We start from the raw sequence: 20,502 nt of genomic DNA, 5'->3' as shown, positions 1-20,502 counted from the left end.
TTCTTCCAGCTCCATCCTATCAACTGGTCTCTTTATTGCACTTTTGGTGTTAACCTTAATCTCTTTGGCCTAGCCAGGGTGTATCTTTCTGCAGTCTGATCCACTCTGTCTGTCTTCTTTTGGATGTCTCTCTGGGTATGTACAAGAAGGGCAATGTCATCTGTAAAGTTGCAGTCTTCCAGTTAGGCTGTCCGAACCCACACCAATCTTCTTGGTCTGTCCCTGGTGGCTTTATTCACCACTCAATCTATGACAACAAGGCAGATAATGGGTAAGACCTAACCCCCATCTTCACATGGAATCACTTGCTTTGCTGTCACTCATGATGCGCACAGTACTGGTTACAGTGGAAACCCAACAACCTGCATGTAGATGATGGAATGTTTTTCAGTTTCATTCACTTAGATTGATAGATCACCAGGCCTGGCTTAAACCTCAATGTGCAGAGCTGATGCCTGGCTGAAGAATGTCAGGTGGTGTGGTAGTAGAGGCTAAAGGACTGGGCTTTCAACCATAATGTTACTGGTACAATTCCTTCTTTGGACTCAATATGTTACCCTCAAGCAAGTCATTTCACATGTGTTCCAGGTTAAAATATGTGCATGTAAAAAGTTTGAAATTGCTGCTGGTGTGAGTCACCTTGGATAACAGTGTTAGCCATATACACAATAATAATAATGAACTCTTCTTCTTTCGGCTGCTCCCGTTAGGGGTTGCCACAGCGGATCATCTTCTTCCATATCTTTCTGTCCTCTGCATCTTATTCTGTTACACTGAAAACTTAAGCAGAATACCCAGGTATCCCACTTGTTACGCTGCCTGTGTAGACATTTTAATCCAAATAGACAGTTAATTTGCATAAAATCTTTATCGATACTAAATTAATATCAACACTCCAAGTATTCCTTGACACAAATCGGTTTGACAACCACAGTTAGAACATGTGCCACTGGCTCTGCCCGGTCAGACGACAGTCCCTTCTTCTTCTTCTTTCGGCTGCTCCCATTAGGGCTCGCCACAGCGGATGATCTTCTTACATTTCTTCCTGTCCTCTGCATCTTGCTCTGTGACACCCATCACCTGCATGTCCTCTCTCACCACATCCATAAACCTTCTCTTAGGCCTTCATCTTTTCCTCTTCACTGGCAGCTCTATCCTTAGCACCCTTCTCCCAAAATACCCAGCATCTCTCCTCTGCACATGTCCAAACCAACGCAATCTTGCCTCTCTGACTTTGTCTCCCAACTGTCCAACCTGACCTGACCCTCTAATGTCCTCATTTCTTATCCCGTCCATCCTCATCACACCCAATGCAAAGCTTAGCATCTTTAACTCTGCCACCTCCAGCTCTGTCTCCTATTTTTTGGTCAGTGTTTCTCCTTCAGCCACTTCTTCTTCTTCTTCTTCTTCTTTTGTCTGCTCTCATTATTTGCCACAGCGGATCATCTTCTTCCATATCTTTCTGTCCTCTGTATCTTACTCTTCCACACCCATCACCTGCATGTCCTCTCTCACCACATCCATAAACCTTCTCTTAGGCCTTCCTCTTTTCCTCTTCCCTGGCAGCTCTATCCTTAGCATCCTTCTCCCAATATACCCAGCATCTCTCCTCTGCACATGTCCAAACCAAAATAATAATAATCAAGAAGACCCTTAATAAGCATGATCCATTGTAACAAGTTTGCACATTGAGCACTGCTCTACTACAAAATAATATTATTTAGAGTCAATTAAGTAATTACTACTTGATCTGAGCCCAAAACAGAACATTTACTGTATATTAATGGAACATATCCACCAGTAGGACATTCTTCATGGTAGGGCCCAGAACCCTGGTCTAGACTTTCCCATCTATCAAACTCCTCAAAAGGGGATCTTAGACCTCACATTACTTAGACACTCCAATGAGTGGAATTGAGTAAAATGTTTAGCATAAACTGTACACTTGTTACAGTCACTGTAGCCTTCTTGCGGCCTCCTTAAAGAAAATTGGTCGAGAACACACACAATTCCTGACGTTGCTGGAAAATTAATGTATTGGTGTGCATTAGGTCTGTTTTTCTTGTTTTGGTGACAGATTTAGTACCGCTTGAAACTCCCCTCTCAGGATTATTACTAAATCGTATTTCTAGTTAGATTTTAAAGTGTTACTTAAGCAGGTTGCTAAAATTTGATTGATACAGGTTCACAAATGTGTCAACAGCCTTGTGTGGTGCAATAAAGCAACAGTTAAAAGAGTGACAAGTGAAAGAGAAAAAAAAGAGGCTTTCAGCTGCCAGACGGCCTTAGATCCATCATTACAGAGTGTACATGGTGTCCTAAACCTGGTAAACACATCTTCATTGATCCCACGGAAAAATAGAAATATGCTGTCTACCACGGCTCAATCAAGAGCCTCTTACAAAGGCAAAGTGCAAACAATATTGAAAAACACAGAATAAGATTGACATTGTGCTCAAACAGTAAATAATGGTTGCGTCCACGCAAGCTATCCATTAAGTTTCTAAATGCTGTCAACACAGATAAAATGCATACACCTTATATTGCAGCCTCTGGGAACACCGATGCAGAAGATGCAGCTTATTCTTATTAATGTCAAGCTCAAAGCAGTAGCCAGAAAATACTGAAATATGATTATGGGATATTCCGTGAAGTGCTAATACTGCATTCATTCATGATGGAAGACTACAAAATTGACTTGCATTGAAATCTAAAATTGAGATTTTGTTTTTATGTGAGCTTTTTTTTTTACTGTCTAAAATATCATCCCACACATTGCTTCAGTTCTACATTTGAAAACCACTTTAAACTCTTCTTTACCTTTTGCCTAAAAAGCTTAGCAACCAAAGGAATGACCAAATATATATATATATATATATATATATATATTGGTCCCTATGATTGAAAAATAGAAAAATGTATAAGAAAGGGCCATTGTTCAAGGTCTTGAACCACAGACAACAGCAGAGAAGAAGTGGATTTTATTCACTAGATTTTGAAAAGAGGTGTACATGATGGTAATACAGTATTTATAAAATCTGCCTTTTAATAAAGTCGATAGTTTAGCTACCAAGGTGAAGCAGTGGAGACTAGGGCTAACATCCTGTGTGGACCTTACATATCCTCCCACAGTCCAAAGACATGCAGGTTAGGTGGACTGGTGATGCTGAATTGGCCCATGTGGGTGAGTTTGCTTTTACCTGTGATGGACTGGCACCCTGTTCTGACCCTGGGGCCTATGCTTGCTTCGATAGTTTCCAGCTCCCCCACAATCTTGCTTAGGATGAAGGAGGTTAGGAAATGGACAGACAGAATAGAGTAGATTGCTCTCGTCATTGGAGAAACTGCTTTTAGTGGACCAGCTCAGATATCTTGATCATGAGTGATGGAAAAAAAGGAATGTGTGATCACCAAGTAGATGGGAGAGGCAGCAGCTGTTCTATGGGTGGTGAAGCAGGGGCTGAGTGTAAAGGCAAAGCTCGCAGTTTACCAGCTGGCCCACATCCCTGTTCTCACCTGTGGTCTTGAACTTTGGGTAATGACCAAAAGAATGAGATTGTGAGTTCAAATGGCAGAAATTTGTTTTTTATATGAGCTGCTGGACTGACACTCCTTGATAGGATGAGAAGCTCAGCAATTCAAGAGAGCCTCAGAATAGACTCACCGCTCCTCTGGATTGAGGGGAGCCAGCTAAGGTGGTTTGGGCATGTCGTAAGGATGCTGAAGAGCTACTCTGGGCACATCCAACTGGGTGGAGACCCTACAGCAAACCCAGAATCTGCTGGAGGGATTATGTCTCTTGGCTGACTTAGGAACACCCAGGAATTCCCCAACAAGATCTGGACACTGTATTTGGGGGCACGGGGTTTGGTGCTGCAATGACCTTCATGTTGAAAGAGGAGATGGTGAATTTCCAGTCCCAGTTTAAAGCATACCCTTCACTTCTACTCTGGTTTTGTCAGGGATGTCACCTGGGCAACTGCCCTTGGAGCTGCTGTGGTCATGTTCCGCTGGGTGGAGGTCTTACAGCTGATTCAAGACATGCTGGAAGGATTATATGTCTCAGCTGGTTTGAGCGCTTGAGAATTGCCCTAGAAGTGCTGGCATCTGTAGCTGGGGACAGAGAAGTCTGGGCTGACCTGTTTGGCATGCTGCTGCAGCAACCCTCAAAAGGAAAAGTGGTTTAAGATGATTAATTATTTATATTAGGTACAGAGCTGCAGGGAATTTGAATTAGAGCATAAGCCAGCACCATCATCTCAATGTCACATCCAATGATGGCACCATTTCTGGAGGGGTACATTCACATATATTGGGCCACTTAAAAGTTGAATGGGCATGATATTCATGTCTTTGGGTACCCACTGAAAACCAATGGGGTTATGTAGATAACAGGCATATATCAAACAGAGATTGGACACATTGGGATTAGCCTGAACCGTGGGAGCTGTGAAGCTAGATAGATAGATAGATAGATAGATAGATAGATAGATAGATAGATAGATAGATAGATAGATAGATAGATAGATAGATAGATAGATAGATAGATAGATAGATAGATAGATACTTTATTAATCCCAAGGGGAAATTAACCCTCTACCACTAATAGGAATTAAACGAGTGTCGTCTACCCCATCATTTTCCTGTATGCTGATAATCTAGTAATCGCTTATTTTTCACCACCTCTTTTGTTAATCCACTAAATGATGCCTCGCCTATCTGATATTTTCTGGACTTTTCTCCTTGCACCTTCCTTCTGGTGTAATTTGCCATTGTGGCACTGTGAGATGTTCTTTGTAGAAAATGAAGACAAATTGAGTTCTCATTCTATCTTTATATTTTCTCCAATAAAAAGCTGAACCTTTTTACAGAAGGTGTTGTCTCATCATTGGTGAGGAAGAGGCTATGAAAGCAACAGATGACAAGTAAGATCGCACCTATAGATTTCCTTTAATCTGTTCAGAGGGAAAGAAACGTTTGAAAGGTTGATTGCAGTGAAACGCAGCAGCATATATATCATACCAGAAGAAAGGAAAGCTTTTGCTGCCCAAGTGCTGCATACATCATAGTCCATCTGCAAGTCAAGGTGAGTCTTTACATTAAAGTATAAATGATGGATTAAATGAATAATTGGCAACGGGCCTGGTACATAAGCAGGTAATGAAAAATTGTATATTTAATGCAGTGATTTGTCCTGATATTTTCGTCATCTTTTCACTGATGTCACTGATATATTCTCAAATAATGTCTTAATCAGACATTGCATCATAAAGTGCATATCATGAGGAGATTACATATCATGGTGAATAAAAACAAGTAGCAAATTTACACACTGCAAAAAATGCCTATGCAAAAACTATAGAAATTTTTTTTAAATGGGAGTTGTTTTGCTTTTATTTAGCAAACAAATCTGCCAATGGGGTAAACAAAATTTACTTGACAAGACTTCTTAAAGTAAGCTAAATACTGTAATTGTGAATAGAAATTTTTCGATAAGTCGATAATTCTTACAATAGATAGATAGATAGATAGATAGATAGATAGATAGATAGATAGATAGATAGATAGATAGATAGATAATACAATACAATACAATAAGGAAAACAAGATTTCATGTCATAATATAAATACTTTTTACTTGCTTAGATATCATTTTTTGCAGTGCAGAACCAAAGTAAGGTTTTCTGTTTGAATGTTCTCTTGTGATTGATTTCAACAAAAAATGTGCCTATACTAATAGTCATGCATTCTCTGTTGACCCTTCTTTATCCAGTTCAAGCTGGTGGAAGCCAGATTCTATCCCATCAGCATAAGGGATAAGGAATAACCAACCTTGGATCGGGTGGTCTGTCACAACGCACTGCCTTATTCATAATGGGACAAATTAGATTCCCCTAATTAATGATAGTGGGATGTCAGAGTCAAGCACTGCTAACTTTTATAGCACCACTCATGGTAAGCAAAATGGCAAGCCGACATTTAAAGTTAACTTACTGTAATTGGACTATGAGATACTTAATATAGGATCAGCACCTCCTACTCTGAGGTTCTCAGCCGGAAAAGGGTGGAGTGCCCTCTCCAGGTTGTGGTGGAGATTCTACCTGAAGTTTCAGTACCTCAGAGTCTTGTTCATGAATGAGGGAATAAGGGACTAAGATCGACAGGCAGATTGAAGCATTGTCTGCAGTTATGCAGATGTGAAACAAGTCAGTCGAGGTGAAAAGTGAGCTGAGCTGAAAGTCAAAGCTCTCAAGTTACAGGTTGATCTATGTTTCTACCCTCACCTATATCCACAACCGTTTTGTTGTGACCAACTAAACTAGATTGGGACAGAAGTGCTGGAAATGAGCTTCCTTAGCAGGGAGGTCTGGGCTCAGTCTTAGAGATAGGGTGAAGAGCACAGACATTTAGGGGGAGATCAAACAAGAGCATTGAAACAAACAAGGTGAGGTGTTTCGGGCATCTGATTAGGACACCTCCTGGAGGGATTTGGGGTATGTCCAACCTCGAGGAGTCCGGGGGGGGCAGACACACTGGGCAGATTATATTTCCCAGCTGACCTGGGAAGTATTCAGTCTTCCACTGGAAGAGTTTTAGGAGACAGAGGGGAAAAGGGACATCTGGACATTTTTGCCTCTGTGACGCACACCCTAATATGCATTAGAAAATGGATGGATGAATGGATTACCAAAGTGGACAAGGAAATGTAACTTGCATAAAGTGAGTAAAAATCACGTGTAGTTTGACACTTTTCCCTCTTAAATACATATTTTGGGTTTATAATCTTGTATCATACTCTGCAAATGGGACCAGTGAATAGACATAGTAACGTTCATCATCAGACCTGCTCAGCACCTTTCAACCTGGAATAACAGAAGATGATTTAAAGCATTTTATTGAAAATGCATAAAAGGGCAAATGTTTTCAGTGTGAAAGGCTATAACTCATGCCCGTATGCATTAAACACATTAGTGCTGGAATAAACATATCAAACAATCAATCAATGAATTCAGCCAATTAACAAATTGATTATACAAAGTGCCCAATCCACTTGTACACAAATATATATCACAGTCTTCATGTCGGCTGTACAGGATCGATCACGGCATAAGCAGTGTGTCAACACCCCGAAAAAATATAGAGCCTACCCTACCGAGAAAATTCACACATAGTGGCAGACAGCTCTGGCAAGTGCAGATGCTAAAAATGCCTGAAATGTAATTTGTTCCTCCAGTTCTGCAGTCTGCTGCTGATAGGCTCATAAACTCTTTCGTTATAAGACACAGAGCTCCAAATTTGCACCTATCTCCTTCAGAGCAGCCTGCCCGCGTATCCTTGACACATTAACTCCATGAAGACACATAGAATTGCTATCTAAATTGTAGCCGTGCCATTAAACTCACATCAGTTTACTGGAGACTCGCTTTCAAGTAACAGAATTATTCTTTCCCTTCAGCTTGAATGAAACTTATCACACCTGTCATTTTTAACCCCTTCAAAGTCAAACAACTCTTTTATTTTTGCTGTTGTCATAAACCTTTTGTACACACCTTGTAAAAGATGGTACTCCATAAACACAACTACACATGCTCACATATAAAAGTGTAACTATAACATACATCTTATGCATTGTCGCAGGAGGATGGGGGGGGGGGGACCGGAAGAGGGCTTACGCCTTCCCCAGACCAAAGTGTGGGCCACCGCCCTGGTACCTATGGGAACCACGGGTACAGAGCTTTGACGCTCAACCCTGTAGGGGCCCATGGTCACCGCCAGGGGGCACCCCAATGCCTTTGGACCCCTGGACCTCAGCACTTCCGCTCTACCCGGAAATGCTGGTGAGAAGAGAAGCGGGGACATCCGAAGTGCTTCCGGGTGCACAGCCGGCACTTCCGCCACACTGGGGAGTGCCGGTGGAAGATTGCTGGGAAGCACCTGGGGCACATCTGGGTGATTATAAAAGGGGCCGCCTCTCTCCATTCGTTGGCTTGAGTCGGGAGTGGAGAAGGACGGAGATCGGGAGGAGAGGCAAGGAAGCGGCCTGAAGACTAAGGCATTCGAGTTGTGGCCTGGACTTTGGGGACTTTTAGGTGTTTGAGGTGCACTTAATTGTAAATATGATTGAAAATAAACGTGTGTTGGGTGACATCAACATGTCCGCCTGCCTGTGTCCAGGCCAGCTTCCACAGCATGCATAATATGCAGCGTCTTCACAAAGTATTCAAGCTTCTTAACTTTTTTTTCACATTTTGTTATGTTTTAACCTTGTGCAAAAATTATTTGAATTATTTTTTCCCCCTCATCAAATAACACTCAATATCCCAAAATCCATCCATCCATCCATTTTCCAACCCGCTGAATCCGAACACAGGGTCACGGGGGTCTGCTGGACCCAATCCCAGCCAACACAGGGCACAAGGCAGGGAACCAATCCCGGGCAGGGTGCCAACCCACTGCGGGACACACACAAACACACCCACACAGCAAGCACACACTAGGGCCAATTTAGAATTACCAATCCACCTAACCTGCATGTCTTTGGACTGTGGGAGGAAACCGGAGCGCCCGGAGGAAACCCACGCAGACACGGGGAGAACATGCAAACTTCACGCAGGGTCCCCAGATCACCCAACTGCAAGGCAGCAGCGCTACCCACTGCACCACCGTGCCGCCCATACCCCAAAATGACAACTCTAAAACAGGATTGCAAATTTACTTAAAACAAAAACCTGAAGTATCACACTGGCACAAGTATTCAGACCATTTGCTTTGACACTTGATGTTTGGTTCAGTGCATCCCATTTTATTGATCATGGTTGAGATGTTTCTACACCTGGTTTGGAGTCCACTTGTGATCAATTCAATTAGCTGGGCATGATTAAGAAAGGCACACATCTGTCTATAGACGCTCTTACAGGTGGTAATATCTATCAGAAGAAAAACCAAGCCATGAGGTTGAAGGAATTGCCTGCAGAGCTTAGAGTCAGGATTGTGTTGAGGTACAGATCTGGGAATTGCTACTAAAAATTTCCTGCAGCATTGAATGTTCCCTGGAGCACAGTTTTCTTCATAATTCTTACTGTAAATGGAAGAGGTTTGGAACAACTACGACACTTCCTAGAGCTGGCCACCCAGCCAAACTGTAAGAAAGGTAATGAAGAACCTGATGGTCAATCTGTCTGAACTCCAGAGAACCTGTGTGAAGAGAGAAAAAAGTTCAAGAATCACTGCAACATCTCACCAATCTGAGCATTATGACAGTGGCCAGACCCTCTCCTCAGTAAAACACACATCAAAGCCCACTTGGGGTTTGTAAAAAGGGACCTTCTGACTGTGAGAAACAAGATTCTCTTGTCTAATGAAATCAAGATTAGTGTCATGTCTGGAGGAAACCAGGCACTGCTCATCACCTGCACAATACCATTTCAACAGTGAAGCAAGGTGGTGGCAGCATCATGCCATGGAGTCATTCTTCAGGGACATTTAAACTAGACAGGGTTGAGGGAAAACTGAACAGAGCAAAATACAGAGATATCCTAAATGAGGCCTCATCTGGAGTACTGTGTGCAGTTCTAGTCTCCAGGCTACAAAGAGGACATAGCAGCACAAGAAAATGTCCAGAGAAGAGCAACTAGGCTGATTCCAGGGCTACAGGGCGTGAATTATGAGGAAAGATTAACAGAGCTGAGCCTTTTCAGTTTAAGCAAAAGAAGATTAAGAGGTGACATGATTGAAGTGTACAAAATTATGAAGGGAATTAGTCCAGTGGAAAGAGACTGTTACTTTAAAATGAGTTAATGAAAAACACGGGGACACAGTTGGAAACTTGTTAAGGGTAAATTTCACACAAACATTAGGAAGTTTTTCTTTACACAGAGAACAACAGACATATAGAATAAGCTACCAAGTAGCGTGGTAGACAGTAAGACTTAAGGGACTTTCAAAACTCGACTTGATGTTATTTTAGAAGAATTAAGTGAATACGACTGGAAAGCTTTGTTGGGCTAAATGGAGTGTTCTCGTCTAGAGTGTTCTAATGGAATACCTGCTCCAGAGTGTTCTGGACTGCAGACTGGGCCAAATGTTCACCTTCCAAAAGAATAACGAATCTAAGTGCAAAACAATGACATCACAGCAATGGCTTAGGGGTGGCTCTGTTATTGTTTTTGTGTTGCCCAGCCACAATCTGGCACCTGATCCCAATTGAACATCTCTGGAGAGACCAGAAAATAGCTGTTCACTGACGGTCTCCGTTAAACGTGACAGAGTGTAAGAAGATCTGCAGAGAAGAAAGGCAGAAAATCCCCAAATTTAGGTGTGCAAAGTTTATCCTATCACACCCAAGAAGAATCCAGGCTGTGATCACTGCCAAAGGGGCTGAGTAAAGAGTTTGAATACTTCTGTCAATGTGACATTTCAGTTTTAAAATTTTAAAAAAATTGAAAATATTTCTAAATCACTTTATAATTATGGGGAATTGAGTGTTGCTTGATGTAGGTAGAAAATTAATTTAAATGATTTTAGCACAAGGCTGCAACATAACTAAATGTGTAAAAAAGTGAAGGAGTCTGAATCATTTCTGAACGCACTGTATATCATTTTATAAATATACAGTATGTTTATAAAGAAATACATAACTTTCTCAAATCAACTTTATTCAATTCACGGCTGAAGGACCACAAACAGTTCATTGCAGGGCCTACTCCCACACTCGCTGCTCCAATCCCATGGGCCAATTTGGAACTGCCAATAAAACTAACCAGCTTGTCTTTGGGGATGTAGGAAGAAAACTGGAGTACTTGGAAGAAAACCGATTCCAGACATCGGCAGAACCTGCAACCTCCACACAGGCAGGATTCAATTACGGCATGCTGGATCTGTAAAATAACCTACTGTGCCATCACACCATCCTTAAGATATGTAATCAACAATCTGTGAGTGTGGCAAGAGAAATCCTTTCTAATGGTTAGGATGAGGTTTGCTTGCCGAGCTATTTGTTTTCAAATTCTGACTGTATTCAGTCCCTAGTGAACTGGTGGATGGAAGGACGCATAGCGTACTGTCTAGCTTACGGTAAGTGAGGTCTTACCTCTTGTAATCTCTTCAATAACAACACCAATCCATCTTATTTTCTCTCTTATTTATCTTCAAGTATTAGTGGCTTCTCTAGCAATCAACCTGTTCTTATAAACTAATTGAAACATTTAAGATTAGCATCATATGGCTTCACTGAGGATTGGTTAAGATTTCACCATCACTTTTTACATTAATAAGTATTAAGTATTTAAGGTACAACATAATACTTCTAGAGTGTGAAGACTATCCTTTAATGAAAATTATTTTCTTCTATTATATAATTGATGAAAGCCAAAACCTTTTGAATCCAACCATAGAGATATATTTGCCCAGAGTTTGCTACCATGCCATCCCAAAATGTAGGCATTGTATTTTAAAAGGGTTCAACCTTCAGTCACCACAAAAACAGTATGCACTTTCTAAAACCTGATTTCACCAGCTTAGAAATATAAAATTAATTTGTTTTCTTAAGCCACAGGATCTCAAAAAGCTTGTTCACTCATTTGTCATAAGTAGAATTGACTACTGTAATGGTTTATAGCCAGAATTTCCAATAATATACTTCCTGTATTACAGATAAACCAATGCATTGCAGCTAACTCCAGTTCTAGTGTCACTTCACTGGCTTCCAAAAAAGTTTAGTGACAATTTTCAAATCCTTCCCCTTATATAGAAAGCTGTAAATGGTATAGAACAACCACCTCTCATTTTCCTTACAGAAATTACAAGTGACATCACTAAATTGTTAGCCACCCTAATTTGGTGGTGTTCATAAGAAATGTAATGATTTACTTCATGAACTACAAGCACATCATTAACCAGAATAGTTGCATCAGATATCTAAAATATTAAAACGTGGTTTGATTTAAACGATTAAAGTTTAAATATTCTCAGTTGTAATAGATATTTTTTACTCTCTGATAGAGGTCCATTGAGGGCTAGACCCCTAGTAAAGGATGAAAAGTCAAAAATCACATCATATTCATAATCACTGACCTTGAAATAGTCTAAAATGATACCCCACATGCTTATGTTTGAAAATTTTAACCTTCTAGGAGTGGATTTTAGAGGGCGAGGACCACTGGTAAATAACAGCAATATCATATCCATGATCAGCAACCTAGAAATAGCATAAAACGCCACTCCAATCCCCATTTTTTTCAAAGGTTTGTGAAAAGGAGCAACTTTGATGCCTTGTATTCCATTATGGGATGAACCCATGGGGCCAAGACAACTTCCAGCCCTTCTGATCGTTTTTACTGAAGACACCTATTGGTTTACTGTTTATCATAAAGGTGATAATTTCCTGAACAAAATATGGTCCAAAATTGGCCTAAAAATGAGGCGTTTACAGATGTACAGGGCCAAAATTAGGAGGAACCCAAAAAAGCTCATGATCTTGTATAACTAGACGTTAAGATGTGTCGAACGGTACATCATATGTGGGGTTTTTTTTGCACCAGTGCTAGACAAAAAAAAACTGGAGTGATTTTAAAACATTTATAAGTCATTCTTATGAACCCAATTAAACTATTGTGGGAGGCAGTGCCTTTGGTGAGAGGGTACTCAAATGATCAACATTAGAGAAGCCCCCATCAGTCTCAGCAAATAAATTGTGGCTGAAGACTCAACATCTTTGAATAGCACGCTCATGTTAGTGCTGCTGCTGAGGTTGTTGCTTCTGCCTTATATTGAATGTTAATTAACCACAGCATTTATTTGGATGGGTCTTTACTAAATCTTGTCCATTTTCTTTCTTTGGAATGGATGCCTCATTATATATGATGGCCTTGTTTTCAGATATCTTCTACCCAAATAAAACTGCCATCATTTGTGTATGACATGGCCTTTTTCCAAATGCGCCTGACCTAGAACAATTATAATTTGCAGACCTATAAATACCTGGGAGTACAGCTGGATGATAAATTGGACTGGACTGCCAATACTGATTCCCTGTGCAAGAGAGGACAGAGCCGACTATACTTCCTTAGAAGACTGGCATCCTTCAACATCTGCAATAAGATGCTGCAGATGTTCTATCAGACGGTTGTGGCGAGTGCCCTCTTCTACGCGGTGGTGTGCTGGGGAGGCAGCATAAAAAAGAGGGACGCCTCACGCCTGGACAAACTGGTGAGGAAGGCAGGCTCTATTGTAGGCACGGAGCTGGACAGCTTGACATTCGTGGCAGAGCGACGGGCGCTGAGCAGACTCCTGTCAATTATGGAGAATCCACTGCATCCACTGAACAGGATCATCTCCAGACAGAGGAGCAGCTTCAGCGACAGACTGCTGTCACTGTCCTGCTCCACTGACAGACTGAGGAGATCGTTCTTCCCTCACACTATGCGACTCTTCAATTCCACCCGGGGGGGTAAACGTTAACATTATACAAAGTTATTGACTGTTATACCTGCATTGTTATCACTCTTTAATTTAATATTGTTTCCTTATCAGTATGCTGCTGTGCATTTCCCCTTGGGATTAATAAAGTATCTATCTATCTATCTATCTATCTATCTATCTATCTATCTATCTATCTATCTATCTATCTATCTATCTATCTGTACTTAAAATATTCAGATGTGTTTATTTCTGTACATGCTGTGTGGTTCCTCTGTTTAGGCTTTGACTTTACACTTTATGCTTACTTGAATATTTTTATCCTTTTCTGTTGTAATTAGTGTATAATGTGTTTAATAAGAATAAACTGAATCTAATTGAAGCAATTATCTTAAAAGACAAGAAAGATTAGTTTCTACAGATGCTAACAGAAAAACCCTGAGTTGCAGCCTCTTCCGTCAAGTTTTGAAATATGTGATATATCCTTGAAAAGCATTGATGGAAAATGGGAACAGCTACGAGGGACATTCAAAAAGTTTCCACACTTTTTTAACTCTGTTTATTAAGAATTTCAAAATTAAATTACATCACTTTTCTATAGTACTAGGGTGTTGTACTGTGTTAGCCATTATGAACGTAGAGAAAAGCCAAGCAAAATGACACCTTTTATTGGCTAACTAAAAAGATTACAATATGCAAGCTTTCGAGGCAACTCAGGCCCCTTCTTCAGGCAAGATGTAAGATGTAAGATCTCGCCTGAAGAAGGGGCCTGAGTTGCCTCGAAAGCTTGCATATTGTAATCTTTTTAGTTAGCCAATAAAAGGGGTCATTTTGCTTGGCTTTCATCACTTTTCTACATAGTCACCTTCATTTGCGATGCAATTTTCCCAGCGTCGCACCAACTTTTTAATGCCCAATTACTTCTCCTCCCGCCTTCACCATTTCCAACAAAAATATAAAGAGTGCAGAAACTTTTTTAACGGCCCTCGTATTTACAGTAGTGATCCTGCAATGGTAAAAGTGTTGCTCAGGAAACAACCAAAGGAATCAAAGAGAAGATGCAGTACATTCGTCAACTTCACTAGGTCAGAATAAAGCAATAGACAAGACAAGTGACATTTAAAGGCATTTTATTGCTCATATTGCACACAAGTTATTTAGTTATTTTGTCAGGCTCATGTTCAAAAACTGAAATATGTAGGTTCAATTCCTGCAGTGTGCATTTGTCAAGAAGGTAAACTTGACTTGTCAAAATCAGCAACTGCCTGTATCAGACGGAGAGGCCAAAACCTGCCTTTAATAACAACGCCAGTTTATTTATTGTGTAGCCCAAAATCACACAATGAATAGGCTTTAACAGGCCCTGTTGTTTGACAGCCCTCCCAGCCTTTACTCCCTAAGAAGACAAAAAAAAAACTCCCTAAAAACCAAAAAGCTTTGTAGGAAAAAAAAAAGAAAGAAAGCTTGGGAAAGGCAATTCAGACCCCCTTCCAGGTAAGTTAGGCGTGCAATGGGTGTTAAAAAAATGGGGTAAATACAACATCACAAAACAAAACGCAAGTAATCCTCTTCACAGAGCTAGATGGCCAATCTGTCATTGCCACCTCAGGAATACAACACAAGAGTACACACTACTTTACTCTTGCACATCACTCCTCACCAAGTACAGGCGCAGAGCACTGCGACAACTCTCACAGCAAAATGTAAGAATAGATAAATACAGAACAATCACATATGAGGATACAGATCTGTTTAAATACATCAAAAACAAAGTAGACACTAATTAATAAAAATGAAAAACAACAGCATCTGTTCATCCGCTAATTGTAGAACGACAGCCGTACTGTAGAAAAGGAGTCAGACAAACCACACACAGTCAGAGTCCTGGTGACCTTGGCAACAAGTTGCCTCCCCCCATTGGCCGGTCTACAGCTGAATCATTGCTGGACCAGCCAATCTGATGAAAGGACCCTTCGATCTGATGATTCCAGTGCTCCTTTATCAGAGATGACTGTTCCAGAGGCAGGCAAACAACTTGGCAGTAGAGCAGTGGCACCAAGTTCTACATAAATCCCAAAAAAGATAAAGTGATTTATCTGAGGATATTTTACATATGCCATTGGATGTGCATGAATATGATAATTTGACAATTTTAGTACTACACCTCAATGAATTAGGTTTATATATAAATTTGTATAGTGTGTATAAGTATAACAAGAATGTTGGAGAAAATGGTGACGCAAGACAGGAAAAGAAACTATCAAGGAGAGCATACAATAACAAGGTGCTTCCAGGGAGCAGCATGAAAGTGTGACATATTTGTAAAAAAAAATGCACAGAAAAATAATTACATCTAAGGTAATGATCTAATAGAGATCATTATAAGATTCGCAAAACACTTTTCCAAATGTAGAAAGTGGGACCCTGCTGAAACACCTTGGGGCACTCTGAGGTCACGGCTTCAAGAAGTGGTTCCCTGGAATTCTACCGTTTGCCTTGGAAGTAACCCATTAGGGTGGGATTTAAAGGCTGCTTCATGGCAATTTTAATTTTTAGTGCAGAGTCAGGAGGGAAACTGGGACAATAAGTGGGAAGAATAGAGGCCAATGACTAAGAGAAGGAGAAAGACAAGGTACTTTGTGCTTCTACTTATGTAGTCCCCTGCCTTGTGCTTGGTTTAAAAAAAAACATCATTTTTGTATACTTTGGACAGCTTGGCTTCATTTTGGGTACAAGTGGTGTCATCAGAGTGTCCTGTTTTGTTACAGTGCATAACTGTATAATGGTGGGAAATCCCTGTGATTCAGAACAAAAAAATGCCAGTGCCTGTATTTATCAAGCACCTCAGAAATACTCCTACATATTGCACTTAAAGTCACACCAGGAAAAGATTTTGTCCTACCCATGAGTAGGACATAAGAATCATTTACAAAACATCTCAGTCCCAGTCCCAGTCCCAACAAGGAGTTGGAATTCACATCTCAGAATGAATGTCTCAATGCATGCTCAATAATCCAGGTAAGGAAATTCTAGAAAGTTGATGCAGTTCATCTGGACAAAGTTCTTTTCCATGGAGATACGTTACATCACTCATCCAAGTGACTTCCTCAGTCTCAGTTGACTGGAGGTTTCTCCAACCTTATAACTCAGAATGATTGACATCACGATTTTATGGCACCCCTTGCAGCCAATTGACACTTATGATGATGTTTTCTAGTTTTCTGATACTAATGCTGAGGCTTTACAATAATAATTAAAAGAAGAAGACGAAGAAGAAGGAAAACTTAGTAAGCTAGGGTATTGTACTAAGGTGCTTATATATGTTCCCACTTTGCAAGATCATGAATAATATTGTAATGAACACTGAGATGGAAAGAACGAGACACATACACGCACAGAATGAGTGTTAAGCCCGATAACGGGCATGTTTATTTAACAATGAATAATAAACTGAGAAAGTATTTTCAAAATACAGTAAATTTGCAACTATGTGCAAAGTTATACAGTTAGGTCCATAAATATTTGGACAGAGACAACTTTTTCTAATTTTGGTTCTGTACATTACCACAATGAATTTTAAATGAAACAACTCAGATGCAGTTGAAGTGCAGACTTTCAACTTTAATTCAGTGGGTGAACAAAACGATTGCATAAAAATGTGAGGCAACTAAAGCATTTTTTAACACAATCCCTTCATTTCAGGGGCTCAAAAGTAATTGGACAATTGACTCAAAGGCTATTTCATGGGCAGGTGTGGGCAAGTCCGTCGTTATGTCATTATTAATTAAGCAGATAAAAGGCCTGGAGTTGATTTGAGGTGTGGTGCTTGCATGTGGAAGATTTTGCTGTGAACAGACAACATGCGGTCAAAGGAGCTCTCCATGCAGGTGAAAGAAGCCATCCTTAAGCTGCGAAAACAGAAACAAACAATCTGAGAAATTGCTACAATATTACGAGTGGCAAAATCTACAGTTTGGTACACCCTGAAAAAGAAAGCAAGCACTGGTGAACTCAGCAATGCAAAAAGACCTGGACGTCCATGGAAGACAACAGTGGTGGATGATCGCAGAATCATTTCCATGGTGAAGAGAAACCCCTTCACAACAGCCAACCAAGTGAACAACACTCTCCAGGGGGTAGGCGTATCGATATCCAAGTCTACCATAAAGAGAAGACTGCATGAAAGTAAACACAGAGGGTGCACTGCAAGGTGCAAGCCACTCATAAGCCTCAAGAATAGAAAGGCTAGATTGGACTTTGCTAAAGAACATCTAAAAAAGCCAGCACAGTTCTGGAAAAACATTCTTTGGACAGATGAAACCAAGATCAACCTCTACCAGAATGATGGCAAGAAGAAAGTATGGAGAAGGTGTGGAACAGCTCATTATCCAAAGCATAGCACATCATCTGTACAACACGGTGGAGGGAGGCAGTGTGATGGCTTGGTCATGCATGGCTGCCAGTGGCACTGGGACACTAGTGTTTATTGATGATGTGACACAGGACAGAAGCAGCCGAATGAATTCTGAGGTGTTCAGAGACATACTGTCTGCTCAAATCCAGCTAAATACAGCAGTCAAATTTATTGGGCAGCGTTTCATGATACAGATGGACAATGACCCAAAACATACAGCCAAAGCAACCCAGGAGTTTATTAAAGCAAAGAAGTGGAAAATTCTTGAATGGCCAAGTCAGTCACCTGATCTTAACCCAATTGAGCAGGCATTTCACTTGTGGAAGACTAAACTTCGAACAGAAAGGCCCACAAACAAACAGCAACTGAAAGACGCTGCAGTAAAGGCCTGGCAGAGCATTAAAAAGGAGGAAACCCAGCATCTGGTGTATTGTTGTGGACCCAAATCACAAAGCATCTCAGTTCGCAGATTTGCACTGTGGTGAACTGCCAGTGGAGAGCTTCAATCCTGCAACTTTTGGCTTAGAAACCATCCCCTTACTGGTATGCTAATACCACAGTGTGCATCTGTACACTCAGATGCTCCATGGCGTTAGTCTGCAGCAATACACTTGATGACAAGGGTGGGTTTTGCAATAATGTTATTTCTACATCAGACAAGGACAGAAAACTTAAAACTCTGGGAGTGTTCCAGAACTGGTGAAAAGATGCTTGATGTCCAAAGAGATGTAAGTTTAAAATTCAGTGTCCATAATAATTTCAAATGTGGTGACAGATGGTGAGGGTGGAACTCTGGAAGAGCTTAAGTCAAGTGAGAAGTTAACAAGGTTTTCAAGTTGAGTTGGAGGTGCTGTTTGCTTCTATTCATATCTAAAAAGTTAGTGGACATGCATACATTTATGTCATTGAGCAGAGAGCTTGCCTAAGTCCATTCAGCGCCTAGAAATGATCTTCACATAGAGCTGAGTATCATACAAATATGACTGAAATATGATGTTATGGTGGTGAATTAGGTAGCACAGAAGTAATATAAAGATATTGAAAACAAGCAGACCAGGCAGTGAATTCTGGGGAACTTTGCCAGAGGAAGGCTACATAGAGCTTTCTTCATTACCAAAACCAACACTCTGCATGAGTTCAGAGAATTAGGAGCACATCAAAGAGTAGCTCATCCCAATGTATTCAGCCAAGTTCTTAAGACACTATTGTAGAGTGCATCAAAGGTAACAGCATCAAAGGCAGCAATGAGATCAAGAAGTTGAAGTAGAAGGCAGATCCAGCATCAGTAGGTTTTTGATATGACTTCTGCTTAGCACCTGTCATTGTCCCAAAACTCTACTGCCAATTCCTTTGATAGTGCTGTTAATGTCATGCAAGGTGAGTGTGGCTTATGGACCTGCCAGTTAGCACCAGGAACCAATTCCCTGCTGGAGGGATTAGAGGATTAAGGGTGAGGACACTTTGCAGTGTCATTTTAAATCTAGCCGCTCATGAAGTGTCCTCTGTCATAAATGAATAGACAAGGAGCCACAAAATGTTTGGGGCAGACAACTGTATAATTGTTCCTGGCTGCAAAATTGTTGAAAGTAGTATATCGGTTTGAGTCCAGAACAGAACTGAATTGCTGAGGTAAAGATAGCAGTTTTAAGGGAAAGCAGAGGCAATGACATCAGTGGGGCTGGAACTGGAAGTGGCATCATTGGAGCCGGGAACCAGAAGTGATGTCGACGGGCACAGAACTGGAAGTGATGTCGTCAGAAGTGATGTCATCAGGGCCAGGCAGAATTTCCTGTAAATGGTCTGCAGTGAAAAGAGAGAAAGGATCAGTACATTTCGCCACCCCCTGGTCTGGCGTGGAATTGCCCTCATTCAGGCCCTTTAGCTGCCTCCCATACGCGTTTGTGTGACACCACAAAGCCTTAAAGTGTATTGTTGTGGACCCAAATCACAAAGCATCTCAGTTCACAGATTTGCACTGTGGTGGACTGCCAGTGGAGAACTTCAAACCTGCAAGTTTTGGCTTAGAAACGATCCCCTTACTGGTATGCTAATACCACAGTGCGCATCTGTACACTCAGATGCTCCATGGCGTTAGTCTGCAGCAATGCACTTGGTGACAAGGGTGGGTTTTGCAATGTGGATGGGTGAAGTGGAGAGGTGGTACTCCTCAGAAAAGGTGAGGGCAAAAGAGAAAGAGAAAGCGAACTCAGTTGACAACACCAGGAAGCATTCAACTCCTGGTGTCCAAGAGTGGTGTCTGTGAAGGCTGCGACAAGAACTCCTCCTATTAACACAAGCTGTAAGGAGGCCACTTCTGAGCCAGACGTTGTGTCTTCGTAACTGACAACTTACAGTTCACCCTGGTGCAAAATCTGTGAACATGAGATGCCTCATGGTGTGAGACTACTGTAATAATTCAAACTTTCTTCAATGACACCAAATTTTAATCACTCACGTCGAAACTTCATTCCATAAAGCATTCCAGCATTGAAAGGATTTAAGCAACATGTACTTTCGATGGATTTAGAAGAAATAAGCACTAATTTAATAGGATGCAAATATTCAATGTCAACTACAATATGTTGGAAAATTACAGCATGTCTTTACATCAGGGGGCACGTTCCCCACTGAACATAAAGTGTTAATGTCCTTCTGTGCTCTTGCTGAATGTA

This window comes from Erpetoichthys calabaricus, chromosome 16, assembly GCF_900747795.2.
Source record: "Erpetoichthys calabaricus chromosome 16, fErpCal1.3, whole genome shotgun sequence".
Lineage (NCBI taxonomy): Eukaryota > Metazoa > Chordata > Cladistia > Polypteriformes > Polypteridae > Erpetoichthys > Erpetoichthys calabaricus.
This window is presented reverse-complemented; position numbering follows the sequence as displayed.